Source organism: Ochotona princeps, chromosome 21 (assembly GCF_030435755.1).
Source record: "Ochotona princeps isolate mOchPri1 chromosome 21, mOchPri1.hap1, whole genome shotgun sequence".
Taxonomy (NCBI): Eukaryota; Metazoa; Chordata; class Mammalia; order Lagomorpha; family Ochotonidae; genus Ochotona; species Ochotona princeps.
In genome coordinates, this window is record NC_080852.1 from 782,139 (window position 1) to 798,876 (window position 16,738).

A 16,738-nucleotide genomic window follows, 5' to 3' on the forward strand; every position below is an offset into this window, starting at 1 on the left:
ATTTGACATCTGGAACCATCCCCTTCTTCCACTGAATGCTCGCTTGAGACACCAAGCATGGTCTGTATCTGCATGCACCTCTTCATTACACTGCATTGGCTCCAGTAACACAGCTCAACCATTGTGGCCACTTCGCTGTTCCCTTAACATTGAACTCCTCTGCATTTGTATTTTACAAGGTGTTGGTGAGAACAATGGATAGGCACTCAGTAATAAAGACTCAAAGCCACAAAGATAGACAAGGGAAGATGGAGACTCTACCTAATCCTGATCAGCCAACTAAGGGCTTTGCAAGCAAACTCTCCAAACTCCCAAAGACTAAGCAATACAGGCAAGCACCAAGTCTCCAAGAACAGTAGAAATGAAAGTATTAGTTGCAAATGAAAACACACTCCAAAAATGCACCTTTCCATCTTGCAAAAAGACAAAATGATCATTTACTGCTGGAACAATAAATGGAAAAATATGTAGCCAGTATGCATGTAGGAAACAGTCTGTGCCAAGGCTGTTACAAGTTCCAGTAAAATAAGCAATTGCAGTGAACAGTGGGCTAAGCCAGAAGCCCTGGAAGCTGTAAGATTCCTTAATAATTGTAACAAATCACTACTAGTAAATGCTGGATTGTTGTATTCTCAGTGCAATCCATCACCCTGTCCTACGCAGACCTCATTCCTCTCACTCCCCTAAAGTAGCAGTCCAGTTGCAAAGTCTGTGCTCAGCCAACATGTGAGGACTTGGAGAATACATTTTTATGCAAGCTAAAGCCACAAAAGACACTTTCCCCACCTGCTGTGATGACAATATAAAGACAAACAACCAATGTCAGTGGGGTTACACAGAAATCTTTACATATTGCTGGTAGAAATGCCCAATACTTCAGCCCCTTTGGAAGACAATTTGGCAGTTCTACAATTTCACTGCTGGAGAAATGGAAATACACATCCATACAAAAACTGGCACAAAAGATCCATATCAACATTATTTGTAAAGACACAGGTCCGAGAGGCGAGCCGAGGGCTGCGGGAGAGGACGTCTAGCTCGGATCCCGAACCCAGTCCGCCATGTGCCCATGGCTCATTGAGGTCTGGGCCCGGACATGCCTGGGTGCGGGGCCTGCTTCCTTCTGGGGTGAGTACACCGAGGGGGGAGGCCTCCGTGACTGGGCATGTCCGGGGCTCACCCACCACCCTCATTGGGTGGTGAACGGGATTGGGGAGGGTCGCAACCTTGGGCCTGCAGGATTAAACCTCCGGCTGCCAGAGGCGAGCCGAGGGCTGCGGGAGAGGACGTCTAGCTCGGATCCCGAACACATTTGGCGCCAGGCTGTGCCTGCTGGCCGCCCGGCCGGGGAGCTCTGGGGTATTGGACGTCTGAATCGCTGCTGAGATAGCTCTAGAGTGACCCCACTGTTTCTGGGATCTGAGTCAATCCTAAAGATTCCCAATGCCAGTAACTCTTCCTTTGAAGAACATCCAATCCCTTAATAATGCTGAGCTTTGAACACCTATCAAGTAAAAGATAAGCTCCGGCTTGTCTAGCAGGCTGGCACCTAATGGTCCTCGGAGCAACCACGTGCAGGTGCGTGATTTACGGCTAGGAACGGTCCCAATCTGGGATGCCACAGCTGGGATGAGGTTCCCACCAAGGGGTGTATGTGCTGGAATGGGGGCTGCGTTCTATCTAGGAAACAGTTGTAGTCACCCGAGGCACTAGTGTGGGCTGGGATTGGATGCACCAGGCCGGTTCAGATCCCAGCACCATCTGGTGTTATGGAGAACCAGGGTAGATGGGGCACTGACTAGGCTGGGTCTCAATCCCCTTCTGAGCCATGTGTGAGCTGTATGTGGGTATGGACGAGCCATGGCTGGGCTGAAACATCCAACAACAAGAGTCAGAATGGGGTGAAAGCCAGCCAGGAAAAGCCACTGTTCCTGCTAGGACAGGAGATTACCTGGGTAGGGTTGGCTCAAGAACCCCCTGGCAAGCGCAAAATCTGGCATTGGGAGGGGTTCTGATGGAGGAGCCTGGGCAACTCCTCTGGCAGGACACAGTCCCTGCAGGTAAGCGCGAGAAGCATGATTGGAAACAGCCCAGAATAGGCCATGGAAAGTTTCCCACTGGCACACATTCAGCATGGGTCAGGAGCAGACCAGGCTGAATCAGTTCATGTCATCCTCTGGCAAATCCGATCACCAGAACAGAGTGTGGAATGGGCCGGCTTTGGTTGCGACAAAACCAGTACACATTATGGAACGCCAGGGCGTGGTTGCCTGTACTGGATGTGAACGCAACACCCATCCAGCACACGTGAGATCCAGGAAGGGAGGGGCAGAGCTGGCGGGGGGTTAAGGGACTGGTCCCCTCGCCTGACAGCCACTCCCACTGGAGAGCGTGGGCTGGGATAGAGACAGACCCGACTAAGCAAGGCTACAACACCTGTGCACTGCATGTGGACTAGATCAGGGCCACAGTATCAGCTGGCAGAAGCTAGCACTGGGGACTAATTCTGTCAAGTCAAATCACAGGACCACCTAAAGAGTGCATAAACCGGGACAGAGAGACCTGGGAGGGAAAAAGTGGGTTCCCCCTTCTTGGGTCACTATTCCCGTGGGAGGGCATAAAAACTAGGACGGGAGCTGGGATGGCTAGATAGAGAGGCACTCAACAATATCTGTGAGGGCTGGATGGTTGAGTTGGTTAGATAAAACTAAGCTTTAATACCCATTAACAAGTACCAGAGCCAAATGGGATGGGGGACAGATTGGTCTTCTGCTACACATACTGGCAAACCAGGGTAGGGGGCGGTCTGGTGGGGGTTATTGTGGGTCGCCCCAACTAGGCTGCAGCTCCCACTGGTTGATGTAAGGGCCGAACCAGACTGGACTGCAACACCCATTGGTTCCAGTGCAACTCGGGACTGAAAACAGAACCAACCCAGCAATTGCAACCACCAGCTGATCAGGGTGATGGACTGTGCCGGGCCCTGTGCTTGCTAGAACATACAAGAAACTAATCTGGGAATACCTCAAGGTTTCTTTGGAGATCTCCCCAATCAAACTGCTGGACTCAGAACTCTAACCAAGAACAGACAGAAGACAGAATAGGTCAATCATTCATCTCAGCTACATGTTGGCAGCGAAATATGGGACAAATGGAGACTTCATGATGGACCATATCAATCAGTGGACCACCTCATCGAGCGAAACTGGCAGTGACTCATAAGTGGAGAACTATTAACACCACTTGAGCACATATCTCAGAGCATGCCCCACATCCGGGACTTGGGGTGGGCGGGAAACCAGGTGTGGCTTCTCCCTCAGTGTCCCACTCTACCTCAGATACATGATGGAAACAATATTGACATAATAGCATTGCCCACCTCCCTATCCCCCTGAACCTTTTTTTTTTCTTTTTCTTGTTTTTCCTTCAACTATAGTTAACTATGTAAAGATTGTCAACAATACAATAAAATGGATAAAAAAAAAAAAAAAGACACAGGTGCACTTGCTGCCTCCAACTCCAACATCGTATTGGAGTGTTACTTGGTGTCCTGCTCCAGTTTCTATGCAACAGCCTAGTAATGCACCCAGGAAAAGTAGAAAATGGTTTAAGTACTTGCCACCCATATGTTAGACTAGAATGGAGTTCTATGTTCCTGACTTTGGCCTAGTCATTGCTCCAATTTGGGGAGTGAAGTGGTAGGTAGAACATTTCTTTCTCAGCATCAGAGAAGGATCCAAAGCCTTGGGAACCTGTACCAACTTTGGAGACCTAGTTGAATCTGCTGGTTCCTGTCTTTGGATCATTTCAGCTCCAGCTGTTTCTGTCATTTGGGGAATGACCCAATAGATGGAAGATATTTCTCTTTCTCCTTCTCTCTGTAAATCTGATTTTCCAATAAAAATATATAAATCTTTAAAAAAATCTTTCTTTCCATTTCAGAACACCTAGTGGGAAACCTTGCAGGGCTTAAATCTCCCAGCCCTGGTCCTTGGACCTGCCTGCAAGCAAAAAAAGGTGAAGCAGTAGACAGAGACCCTGATGCACATGTAGAATATGGCAGCTCATTTGGCTCTGTAGCAGAAAAAGAGAACAGAGCAAAATGGACAACTATCACAGCAAACAAGGATAGCATAAATCTGGGTGAAGGGAGACTTGAGGTTGACTGCATTAGTTGATGGATATTGGGAGGGTTGCCTCTCCCCTGGATCAGAAAAGTGTACAGCATTTCAGAACTACCTAAACCACTTGATCAGAACCCTCAGAACATGTTCTACATCAGGACCCTGGGTTGATATTGGGTTGTGGTTCCCCATCCATGGATATTGGGTCATTTGGGAGGCTTGGTGTAGCTTCCTCCTTTAACTCTTCCCTCCCCCAGAGACAAAAAGAAATAGAGAATTTGGAAACAATGATTTCACCCACTTTTCCCTCACCCTCAGTCCTTCCCACCATGGTCAACCATGTAATCATCATTAAAAATAAAAATTAAAAAAAAATCAAAGGAAAGTAACTCAACTGCTGCATAAAATCATTGATAAAAATGAAAAAAGCTTAAATATCACCTACAACATATTCCCTCAGCAGTTCTCCCACCCACATAGTCGCTTACCCCCTTTCTGAACAATCCACAGTCCCTGCACTTGGGAACATATGGGTTCCCCAGGCCAGTTTTCCAGTGCAGTGGGGTGGTCTGCTGGCCTGGAGTTCTGCCCCATCACTAGGGTTCCAAGTTCCTGGCATGTGGGCTGGCCTAGGATCTTGTCTCCCTACCCACCCAAGATCCAAGCACACTCAAAGTTCCTTAAACTTTGTCCACCAACATGCTGGGCCAGCATGCTAACATACTACTCTTCCCTCCACCTTCCCCACACTTCCAGGGACCAAACACATGGGGGAAATGCTCAGACCCCTAGTGGCCCACCACCTACACTGGCACAAAGGCAGCAGACACCAGCACTCACACACAGGAAATTTAAACTTCTCTGAACGTTGTTAGTATCTGATAGAGAGAGAGAGAAACAGGGAAGTGTAGTTTAACCACTTGGGTCTTGTACCCATGAAGGAGACCTGCAAGTAGCTCCTAGCTTGTATTTTGGACCAGTTCAGCTCCTGGTGTTTCAGACATCTGGGGAGTGAACCAGTGGCTGGAAAATATTTTTCTATCCACACCCTACCAAACTGGAAATCAGCCTTTTACACAGCTAAGTCTCAAAAGAGAAAGACTTATTCTTTGTGAAAGTTACTTGAATAGTAGAAGAATGCTAACTGTATTTGATGAAACCTATTATCTGCTACAAATCCATGAATAAGGGTCTGGTGCGATAGCATAATGGTTATGGTCCTCACCTTGCACGCACTGGGATCCCATATGGGTGCCAGTTCTTTTGTTTTATTGTATTCAAATTTTTATTTTTTGAACAAAAAACTTAAGACAATGATTTTAAATAACAAAACATGGAATATTATAGAAGGTTTTTTCAATTTATTAAATTTGGACTCTTACAGTTCTGTTGATAATTCCTTCAGCATGTTTGTTATTCCTGACATTTTATCATCACTCCAAACTGGCTAAACAAAGAAACAATCTGTCTACATATGTGAAGCTTCACTTAAGGGAAGTACTCCACTATCACATAAAGCACACACATATATGTATTTTTGTAAATATTAAGAAGTCTGTCCAGCCATTTTGGTTTTGCAGTTACATTGCCCATACCGAGCTTAGCAAAAGGGTAAGTAACAAGCAAGATTTTCACATTGGCAGTGCAAGGAATGGCATTAACCAAACTTCATCCAATGAATCATTTACCAACATGGGCAGCAAAACGCGACTCATATCACAATAACTAAGAAAATTAAACAGGTAGTGGATCACAGCTAGACTGGTTTTCATTGTGCAACTTTGCTCAGGGAACAATGCTACGCATTTCACAGAGAAAAAGGAATATGCATCCAAGCCTTTGTTCATGAAGAAAATGCCCTTCGAACAAATTCATCATAAGGCAAAAAAAGAAAAAAAAACATAAAAAACAAATTCAAAACTTAAAGCAGTTTGTCCCAGAGAAAAAGTTGAATGTGTCTACATAGTATAGCCACATTTATAGATGTACTGCAATTTAAACCATGCATCTAGTCGTGGTTTTCTATAAACACCTAGTTATTGCCTATATGCTACACATGATGCCTGGACATGTGGAAGTGCAGATGCGTAAGGTTGAAAGCTGCCGCATTGCCCATACAGAGCCTTGCTGGAGGCATTTACTGGGACAATATGCCATGCAGGCCCCAAGAGAGGGCCAAAGACCACTTCAGAGAATATCAAATGAAAGGCTTATGCACTTTTCTTTACATTAAAAAAACAAAACAAAACAAGTCCAGTTCACCACAAGTTGAGTACAACCTGACAAGCAGAGGGAAGCACAGCATGCATTTACAAAGAGCTTGGATCTAGTCTATTGTATCATAGAAACTGAAATACAAAAATCCAACTTAAATAAGACAAGACAAATCATAATAGCAAAAAAAAAAAAAAAAAAAAAAAAAAACCACACAGTCGACTTAGTTCAATACAGATTAAGAGTAAATCTCATCCTATCCCCATCTCATTGAACTCTACTGCAAATTTTTTATGACAATTATTTAATTTTTTTTAATCTATTTTATTGTATTGTTGTTGACAATCTTTACATAGTTAATTACAGGTAAAGAAAAAAAAAGAAAAAAAAAGGTTCAGGGGGATAGGGAAGTGGATAATACTATTATGTCAATATTGTTTCCATCATGTATCTGAGGTAGAGTGGGACACTGAGGGAGAAGCCCCACCCGGTTTCCCGCCCACCCCAAGTCCCGGATGTGGGGCATGCTCTGAGATATGTGCTCGAGTGGTTTTAATAGTTCTCCAGTTATGAATCGCTGCCAGTTTTGCTCGATGAGGTCGTCCACCGATTGATATGGTCCATCATAAAGTCTCCGTTTGCCCCATATTTCGCTGCCAACATATAGCTGAGATGAATGATTGACCTGTTCTGTCTTCTGTCTGTTCTTGGTTAGAGTTCTGAGTCCAGCAGTTTGGGGAGATCTCCAAAGAAACCTTGAGGTATTCCCAGATTAGTTTCTTGTATGTTCTAGCAAGCACAGGGCCCGGCACAGTCCATCACCCTGATCAGCTGGTGGTTGCAATTGCTGGGTTGGTTCTGTTTTCAGTCCCGAGTTGCACTGGAACCAATGGGTGTTGCAGTCCAGTCTGGTTCGGCCCTTACATCAACCAGTGGGAGCTGCAGCCTAGTTGGGGCGACCCACAATAACCCCCACCAGACCGCCCCCTACCCTGGTTTGCCAGTATGTGTAGCAGAAGACCAGTCTGTCCCCCATCCCATTTGGCTCTGGTACTTGTCAATGAGTATTAAAGCTTAGTTCTATCTAACCAACTCAACCATCCAGCCCTCACGGGTGTTGTTGATTGCCTCTCTATCTAGCCATCCCAGCTCCCGTTCTAGTTTTCATGCCCTCCCACGGGAATAGTGACCCAAGAAGGGGGAACCCACTTTTTCCCTCCCAGGTCTCTCTGTCCTGGTTTATGCACTCTTTAGGTGGTTCTGTGATTTGACTTGACAGAATTAGTCCCCAATGCCAGCTTCTGCGGCTATGCCCAAACAACCCTCACCCACTCTAATTTATGCTTGCACCAGCAGGAATAATCAGCCCAGCCTGGCTTTTCCCTGGTCTAGTCCACATGCAGCGCACAGGTGATGTAGCCTTGCTTAGTCGGGTCTGTCTCTATCCCAGCCCACGCTCTCCAGTGGGAGTAGCTGTCCAGCGAAGGGACCAGCTCCTTAATCCCCCCCTGCCGGTTCTGCCCCTCCCTTCCTGGATCTCACATGTGCTGGTTGGGTGCTGCATTCATATCCAGTACAGGCAACCACGCCCTGGCGTTCCATAATGTGTACTTGTTTTGTGGCGACCAAATGTGGCTCACCCCACACTCTGTTCTGGTGATCGGATTTGCCAGTGGGTGACATGAACTGATTCAGCCTGGTCTGCTCCTGACCCATGCTGAATGTGTGCCAGTGGGAAACTTTCCATGGCCTATTCTGGGCTGTTTCCAATCATGCTTCTTGTGCTAACCTGCAGGGACTGTGTCCTGCCAGAAGAGTTGCCCAGGCTCCTCCATCAGAACCCCTCCCAATGCCAGATTTTGCGCTTGCCAGGGGGTCCTTGAACCAACCCTACCCAGGTAACCTCCTGTCCTAGCAGGAACAGTGGCTTTTCCTGGCTGGCTTTCACCCCATTCTGATTCTTGTTGTTGGATGTTTCAGCCTGGCCATGGCTCGTCCATACCCACATACAGCTCACGCATGGCTCAAGAGGGGATTGAGACCCAGCCTAATCAGTCCCACATCTACCCTCTGGTTCTCCATGGCACCAGATGGTGTTGGGATGACAATTATTTACTTTAAAAAGATATTAAATACCTGTATCATGAAATTACATTCTTATTAACAGTAAGATGTACTAGGTAAGAAAATAGCTCATGTGTGAAATGTGTCTGAAATGCATTTTTCCTTACAACTATCAACCATCCACTCACACTAAAACAAAACCACCCTCCAACCCCCCTCCCGCTGGCCCCCCCAAAAAGTTGAGGAAAGTTGAGGCGAGCTGGATGAGGAGCAGGAAGGAAATATTCAGCTATACTAATTGCAGCACAGTGATTAGCAATGGTTCAAGACAGAACCAAAAAGCGTTGGTCAATCCATGGCTATAAGTAAAAACCAAACTCAGCTACTTTTGGTTCATTGCAGTGAGACCGAAAAATATCTCTCACAGCTTCATATAAATACTAGATTCCAGCTCCTTTATTAGTATTGTTTTTAAAAGTTTTTGTTTGTTTTTACAATGTTTGGCTACCTATTTACAACTTATATTTGCTCTGCAACAACTACAAGAGGTAGGCATAAAGCATGAAAACTTTTCTCCATTAACCTTGCGTGGGTTGTTCATTGCATATTGCTGTTCACTGTAGACATAAGAAGTCACTCTCTTCTTGTCTTTTTTAAACCCCTAAAGCTGTTGCCATCCCACCAGTGAATGTTCTAAAAGAGAATACTACTCCTAAATAAGAAACTTTCTCTACTGAAGGATACTGTCATAGTGTCTGTTGCAGAACAGTCATATATATATGTGTGTGTATTCATTTTAAAAATAAACAACACTAAAAAAATACAAACCCAGGTTTCTAGAACCAATTCTCTTGATTCTCTACTTCCATAAAATAAAGTGTACCATTTGGCCAAGACTACAGATTTTTTTTTCACAGATGCAAGTGCCATGCAAAATAAGTTAAAGAACAGATACCAGGGCCCAGCGGCATGGCCTAGCGGCTAAAGTCCTCGCCTTGAACATGCCGGGATCCCATATGGGCGCTGGCTCTAATCCCAGCAGCTCCACTTCCCATCCAGCTCCCTGTTTGTGGCCTGGGAAAGCATTTGAGGACAGCACAAGCCTTTGGGACCCTGCACCCGTGTGGGAGACCTGGAAGAGATTTCTGGTTCCCAGCTTCGGATCTGCGCGCACCGGCCTGTTGCAGCTCACTTGGGGAGTGAAACATAGCATGGAAGATCTTCCTCTCTGTCTCTCCTCTTCTCTGTATATTTGACTTTGTAATAAAAATAAATAAATCTTAAAAAAAAAGAAATTGAATACGAGCCAGAGTTTTGCATTGCAACTTGAGTGGACATTGCAAACCTCTAACTTTGGTCAGCTATGGCTTTGGCCATAAAGTGATCTTCGGCAATGTACTGAGCAAAAGCTTTAAGTCCTCCTGCTTGGTCTAACACCTTTCTTCATTAAGCATGACATTCCTGTTACACATTTGAAACCAGTCACATTGACAGAGATATAGGACCTTGGATGTAAAGTTCCAAAATACACCTGTTCCAAGGCGGCAGCAAAGCCCTGTCTGCAACACAAGGCAGCCCGTGAACCAAACCCATTTTTCTGTCATTTAATTAACCATGTCAGTCAGTGTTCTGGAATTACTCACATTCCACTATCACAAATCCATATAAGATCATACTTTGCCACTTCATATCCTGGCATTAAGTTAATAATTTTCAGATTGATGCCAACCTTTTTGCCACCTATGGACAATCTAGCATCAACATTTGGCTATTTCCCAAAAAGCTTCTTGCAGACATCAATGGATGAGTCACCATGGTCTTGTACACAAAGGAGCACTTCATATTTGGGATAATCCAATCCAAAGAAGGTTTCCAAGTTGTTGATCAGGTTGGGATCTACTCCTTTCAGGGGTTTCAGAAGACACACCTGGGAGCTTGCTACAGGGCTGCTTGTCAGTTGCCTTCTTGTTGATGTGTAATCTGGTGTAGGTGATGGTCATGAAATGCATCAGCCATAGCACCAAGAAGAGGACAAATCCGAAGTCGGCCAGTCCCTCCAGGGCCAGGGTCAGCAGTGCCATCCCCCCGGCCCGTAGACCTGGCCCAGCCCGCTCCCGCCAAAGCTGACACCCACTCTAGCTTTCGCACCTGAGGAGGACAGGGTGGGCGCCTGATGTGGGGGCGTGGGAAGCGAGAAGAAATGGGTGCCAGTTCTAATCCTGCCAGCTCCACTTCCCAACCACCTCCCTGCTTGTGGCCTGGGAAAGCATTCGAGGACGGCTCAAAGCCTTGGGACCCTGCACCCACATGCGAAACCCGGAAAGAAATTCCTGGCTCCTGGCTTCTGGCTTCAAATCGGCACAGCACTGGCCATTGCGGCCGCTTGGGGAGTGAATCATCGGACAGAAGTTCTTCCTCTCTGTCTCTCCTCCTCTCTGTATATCTGCCTTTCCAATAAAATAAATAAATCTTAACAAAAATCAATGAATAACAGTGATAATTTTTTAAAGCGGGAGCAAACAAAAATCTTTGGGAACCAACTAGAGCAACTAATCATTCAAAACACTGGCAAATAGAAGAAAAGAGGGGAACAAATTTCTTACCTTTCCCATAGGATCTGTCCCTCAAGGTGATGAGGAAAGAGCTCCTATTAACTGTGAAGGAATAATTAAATTTGGACACCACCATTTTGCAACCTCTAATGAGATGATGGAACAAACAATGATGATCAGCAGCTGCTAAGCAGCTGACTAGACTGAATGAATCAGGCTGCTGTGAATCGGCACCCTGTGCTTGCCAACAAGACAAGCAACAATAAAACACAAGCTGCAAACAATTTAGTCTTGGGCCTCGCTCTACACCAACCATATGTGGGCATAACAATAAAGAGATGCAGGACACTATCAAAAGACATCCTGAGATGCCATCAGCATCTTCATAAACTGCATAACATAAGAGGCATGATGTCCTATAGCATTTCTGGGTCACAGAGAGGACAGATGATTAGTATACTATGTAGAACTTGTGTGGATCCTGGCTCGAACCAATTCTACTGTTGTATTTAGACAAGATAATTGGGGATAACATAAAAACTCCTCAAATAATTGATACATTTTAAGAAAGTACTGGCCTTTAAAGCGTGTTTCCATTATGGTTTGCTAAAATAGATTTATTATTCAGAATATTTTTTGAGATTTATATATTTATTGGAAAGGCAGATGTACAGAGAGAAGAAGGGAAAGACAAAAAGATCTTTCATCTGCTGGTTCACTCCCCACGTGACAACAAAGGCTGGAATTGAGCTGATCTGAAGCGAAATCCAAGAGATTCTTCTGGGTCTCCCATGCAGGTGCTGTGTCCCAAGGTTTTGGGCTGAGCTTGATTGATTTCCCAGGGCATAAGCAGGGAACTGGAAGGTAAATGAAACAGCTGGGGTATAGATTGGCACCCATATGGGATCCTGGCCCATATAAGGCAAGGATTTTAGCCACTAGGGTGACATGCTGGACTCCATATCAAAATTTTAGAGGGAGAAAAACCGCTTTCCTGACAAAGCTGTTCAGAGTTAAAAATGTTCCATTACTCCCATCTCTGTCTTAGCAAAGCTTTCATTAATCAAGCATTTTAATTATTTTACTTGAGAGACCTTCCATCCTCTAGTTCCATCTCCAAATGACTACAATGACCCACAGTGAGCCAGTCCAAAGCTGGGAGCCAGGAGCTTCTTCCACGAGTCCCACTTGGGCACAGGGGCCTAAGGCCTCAGGTCATCTTCCACTGATTTCCTAGGCCATTAGCAGGGAGCTGGACCAGAGGTGGAGCAGCTGGGATTCAGACTAGTGCCCATATGGAATGTCAGGGCTGACACCACAAATGGAGGATTAGCCTGATAAGTCACTGTGCTAGTTCTTATGCTTCCCTTTTTAAAGGAGTTTCGTTGTTGTCTGGATAAAAAGGGACACAGTGGGCATGTGTTTCTAACACTGGGCTTTCAAGTCAGGGCAAGTTCCTGGTGAAAACTTTCCTTAAATCCTTCCCTGTCCAAAGGATTTCAAGAGATTATTCTGGTCTTAGAAAAGCAACCAATTTGTACTCCCACTCTCTAGAGCATGCTCACTAAGTTCATGTTTCTTGTTATCCCTATACCTAAAGCTTGCTAAGATCACCCCGTGCTTCTGCAGAAATACTTTGCCATTATCCTTACCTACAATGTCAAGCTACACTTAGATATCACAATGATGGACTTATGACTGTGAAAGACTATCCTATTGTAATAATGGATGGGAAATCAGTGGATTGGAGAGGGGATTTGGGGATGGTGAAAAGAAGGAGGAAGATAGAAAGACAGGAATACCTGTGCTCTGATTTTCTGAGCGTGTTAAGGAATCCAGCACATCTGCTGTTCTCCTTTGGTCAGCAGGTGGTGCTAACTCTGACCTCACCCATGGAGTCAGTGCCTTGAGTTCTTCACTAACCACAGTTTCCCATCTGCTGAAGGAGCACTTCCTCTACCCATCAGGACAATGGTGTAGCAAGAGCTGTCTGATGAATAGCTGTGTTACCCTAAACTTTATTTAAAAGAATGTATCTGTAAGAGCAGGGCAATTTCATTCCAACAGGAATTCAGACTTGAAAATAATTGGCCATTTTGGGAAGGGGAGGAGAAACAATTCAACAGGAAGGCTGAATGACCAAGTGAACACTCTTTCAGAGGCCATTGCTACAACACTGTGCTTACCAGCACAAACACAACCCTGCTAGCTACGCTGTTAGAGCGTTGCAATTAGCCAGGCTGGTGAGATCATTAAAGATGGACATCGCCATTTCATCTGCTTTTTCATTCATAATGCAACCTATCAAGATCCAAGTTTCTGTAAGACACACAAACTGCTAACAGACCTCTAACAACCAGGCAGCCAACAACATGGCAAAGCCATAAGCAAGTGAAAAACCCTCCCATCTCCTCATGGAAAGAATCACGAGTAATGAATGTAGGAGACCACAGCCAATCTCCACGCCTATCTTTATTTAAGTTTTAAGTCAAGCTATTTTTTAAAGATGTATTCATTTTTATTGGAAAGTCAGATTTACAGAGAGAAGGAGAAGCAGAGAGAAAGATCTGTCTGCTGGTTCACTCCCCAAGGGTCTGCAATTATCTGATCCCAGGAGCCAGGAGATTCTTCCAGGTCTCCCAGGTGGGTACAAGGTCCCAAGGCTTTGAGCCATCCTCAAAGGCCTTGCCAGGTCCCAAGCAGGGAGCTGGAAGTGGAGTGGAGCATCTGGGAAAAGAACCGGCTCCGATATGGGATCCTGGGGCATGCAAGGCGAGAACATTTACCACTAGGCTACAGTGCTAGGCTGATCCAGGCTTATCTTACAGCCCCTTCTCAGCTCCAACTCACTTTTGCTCACTTTCTAACACAGAAGGAATGTTCATTGGTGTCTGTGGAAGGCACTGCAACTTTCTAGCTCATGTCCAAACACAGCAAATAAAAATGCAAGCACAGATCCCCTAAGGCAGAAGTGTAACATAATGGTCCAGATGAGCCCCAAGGTCAGTTTGGGGTTGCCATCTGCAATGTAATTGTTGCCAATATTCATCAGCTTCCTCTGAAAAAGAAAATCTCACAATGCTGTACTTTTTGTTCAGTTTTTACATATTTTCTTTACTGATATTTAATTTTTTTCATTAATGATATACAATGAAATAATCTATTCGACGTTTGCGCCAATGATTTTTAATTTTTTTTAATTTTTAAATTTATTTTTATTGAAAGGGCAGATATACAGAGAGGGGGAGAGACAGAGAGGAAGATCTTCCATCCAATGGTTCACTCCCCAAGCGGCCGCAATGGCTGGAGCTGAGCCAATCCAAAGCCAGGACCCAGGAGCTCTTACAGGACTCCCATGCGGGTGCAGGGTCCCAAGGCTTTGGGCTGTCCTCCACTGCTTTCCCAGGCCACAAGCAGGGAGCTGGCTGGGAATCGGAGCTACTGAGAATAGAACCGGTGTCCATATGGGATCCCAGCGCATGCAAGGCAAGGATTTTAACGATTATGCTATTGTGCCAGGCCCTCCTATAATTTTTAACACATGTATGCATTCATGTATTTTATCACTCACAAAATAGTCCCTGTGTTGCAGTGAAACCCTAACTCCTGTATCATTCACTCATTTCTTTCTGGTCCCTGGTTTTGCTTTGTCTACAATTTCAAATAAATCGAATGACGTTGTAGGCAAACTAGATACTGAATTTTTGTTACACAGCACAATACCCTTAAGATCCCCCTCCAACTTCTTGCTCCATTTTCTTATTGCATAGTGTTCCACTGTAGGAATGGAAAACCCTGGGCCCATCCATTCATCCACTGGTAGTGTTGTTTCCAGCACTTGGCAATTATAAATAAAGCTCCTATATTTATGTGCAGGTTTTTGTGTGAGCATGTGTTTTCATTTCTGCAGGATAACATCCTAAGTGTTGGACTATTGGTGCACAGGGCAGATGTTTACCATCATAAGAAACTGCAGAGGGGCCAGTGTGATGATTCAATTGGCTAATCCTCCACCTGCAAGTACCAATACCCCATATGTGTGTGCACGCTTGTGCTGGTTGCTTTATTGCCCATCCAGATTTTTGCTTACACTCTAGGAAAAAAGCAGAGGGTGGCCCAAGGTCTTGGGTCTGACACTCACATGGGAGACCTGAATGTAACTTCTGGCTCCTGGACTCAGTTCAGCTCAGCTCCAGCCATTGCTGCCATCTGGGAGCTAAACCAGTGGATGGAAGATCTTTCTCTGTCTCTCCTTCCCTCTGTAAATCTGCCTTATTAATAAAAATAATATTTTTTTTAAATAAAGGAACTGCAGAATCATTGTAGGAGTGGCTGTGTCATTCTCGGTTCCACCATCAAAGCACCTGCGAGCTTGTGGTACTGTGACCTGAGTTTTTATTAAGCCATCCAAGCTTTGACTTTATAGATTGAGAAAGAAATGCCTCTTCTCCATCACCAGGCTCTGAACTCTTCACACCATCATGTCCCCATGTCCCACCTCTGTCACAGAAAAGTACATCTGCCATGACCCTCGTAGCACCCAACTTGTGCCTAAACTGATTCCAGCAACACAATGTGCACACACACAAGGCCTTCTGTGACTCAGAGTTCCTCAGGACATGGAATCACAAAGACAAGAGCAATGCAAGGTAAGCCACTGTGCTTCTACCTAAACCCTGCTAGCTCTTTTCTCCCACCTCAGAGAGCTCCTGTGCAATCGTAACTGTCCTTGAGTTGTCTTTCCTTTTTTCCTTCCATTTAACTAAATGGGTGTGCTTCCAAAGACTCTAGTGCGTTCTCAAACAGGAGCCTTACTTCTTCCTGATGCCAAAGGTCACCTGAGCATTTTTTTTCATTTTCTGTATTTCAGCATCTGCTTCTAAACTGTGGGTAGGTGGAATAGAGGTGAAAGAATTCAGTTTTTATTTTTTTTTAAGAATTACTTTATTTTTATTTGAAAGACACAAAGAAAGAAATCGAGATTTTCTTTTGTGCTGGTTCACTCCCTAGTGACCACAACAGCCTGAGCTGAGCCAATCCAAAGACAGGAGCTTCTTCCAGTTCTCCCCTATGGGTGCGGGTACACAAGAACCTGAGCCAACCTCTGCTGCCCTCCCAGGCCATAAGCAGGGAGCTGGACTGGAAGTGGAGCAGCTAGGACTGGAACCAGCATGCATATCAGATGCTGGTGCCACAGGCAGAACATGAGCCTACTACACCACGGTGTTGTCCCACAATTCAGATGTCCTAATCAATAACCAACCATCCACAGTTGGTGGGTTGGGGGTGCTACTCAAGTCCAAATGCCACAGTCTCACCTGTTCCCTTTGTGAATTCTACCTCTTTTGCCAAATCATGTTTCAATCCCCACTGCTCCTTCCTCAGTGACTTCAACACCACATCTGTTCTCCCTCCTACATCATCATCCTCCATCCTGATGTGTACTTGTAGCACTCATGTCTATGACCCAAACTATCCCCTTCCCTCGCACCTACCTTCTCCATGCTGATGCTTTGCATTTTACTGTACTTTGTCCACTGCACTGCTATGAGCTGGATCTTAGCACTACTAAGAGCTGCTCCAGAATTCCCCTGCCATTCAGCCACTCCATGGGGCACTCTTTGCCATGCTTCCACTATTTTCTTTAGTATATTAGCAGGAATCCAGGCTGGAAGTAAAGCATACAGGGCTCATTTGGGATGTGAATGTTACAGGCATCAGGTTAACCTACTGCACCACAATTCTAGGCCAAGGAAATCTTTTAAAACTGATTTATTTATTATT

General features: G+C 45.1%; 1 protein-coding gene and 1 pseudogene across 1 annotated transcript in view; one reads left to right on the forward strand and one right to left on the reverse strand.

The window, feature by feature from the left end:
- LOC131482920 (zinc finger protein 334-like) overlaps positions 1-16,738 on the forward strand; it is a 303,146-nt gene that overhangs the window by 86,998 nt on the left and 199,410 nt on the right. The window lies entirely within an intron of this gene.
- LOC131482845 (ceramide glucosyltransferase-like) lies at positions 9,699-10,483 on the reverse strand (annotated as a pseudogene).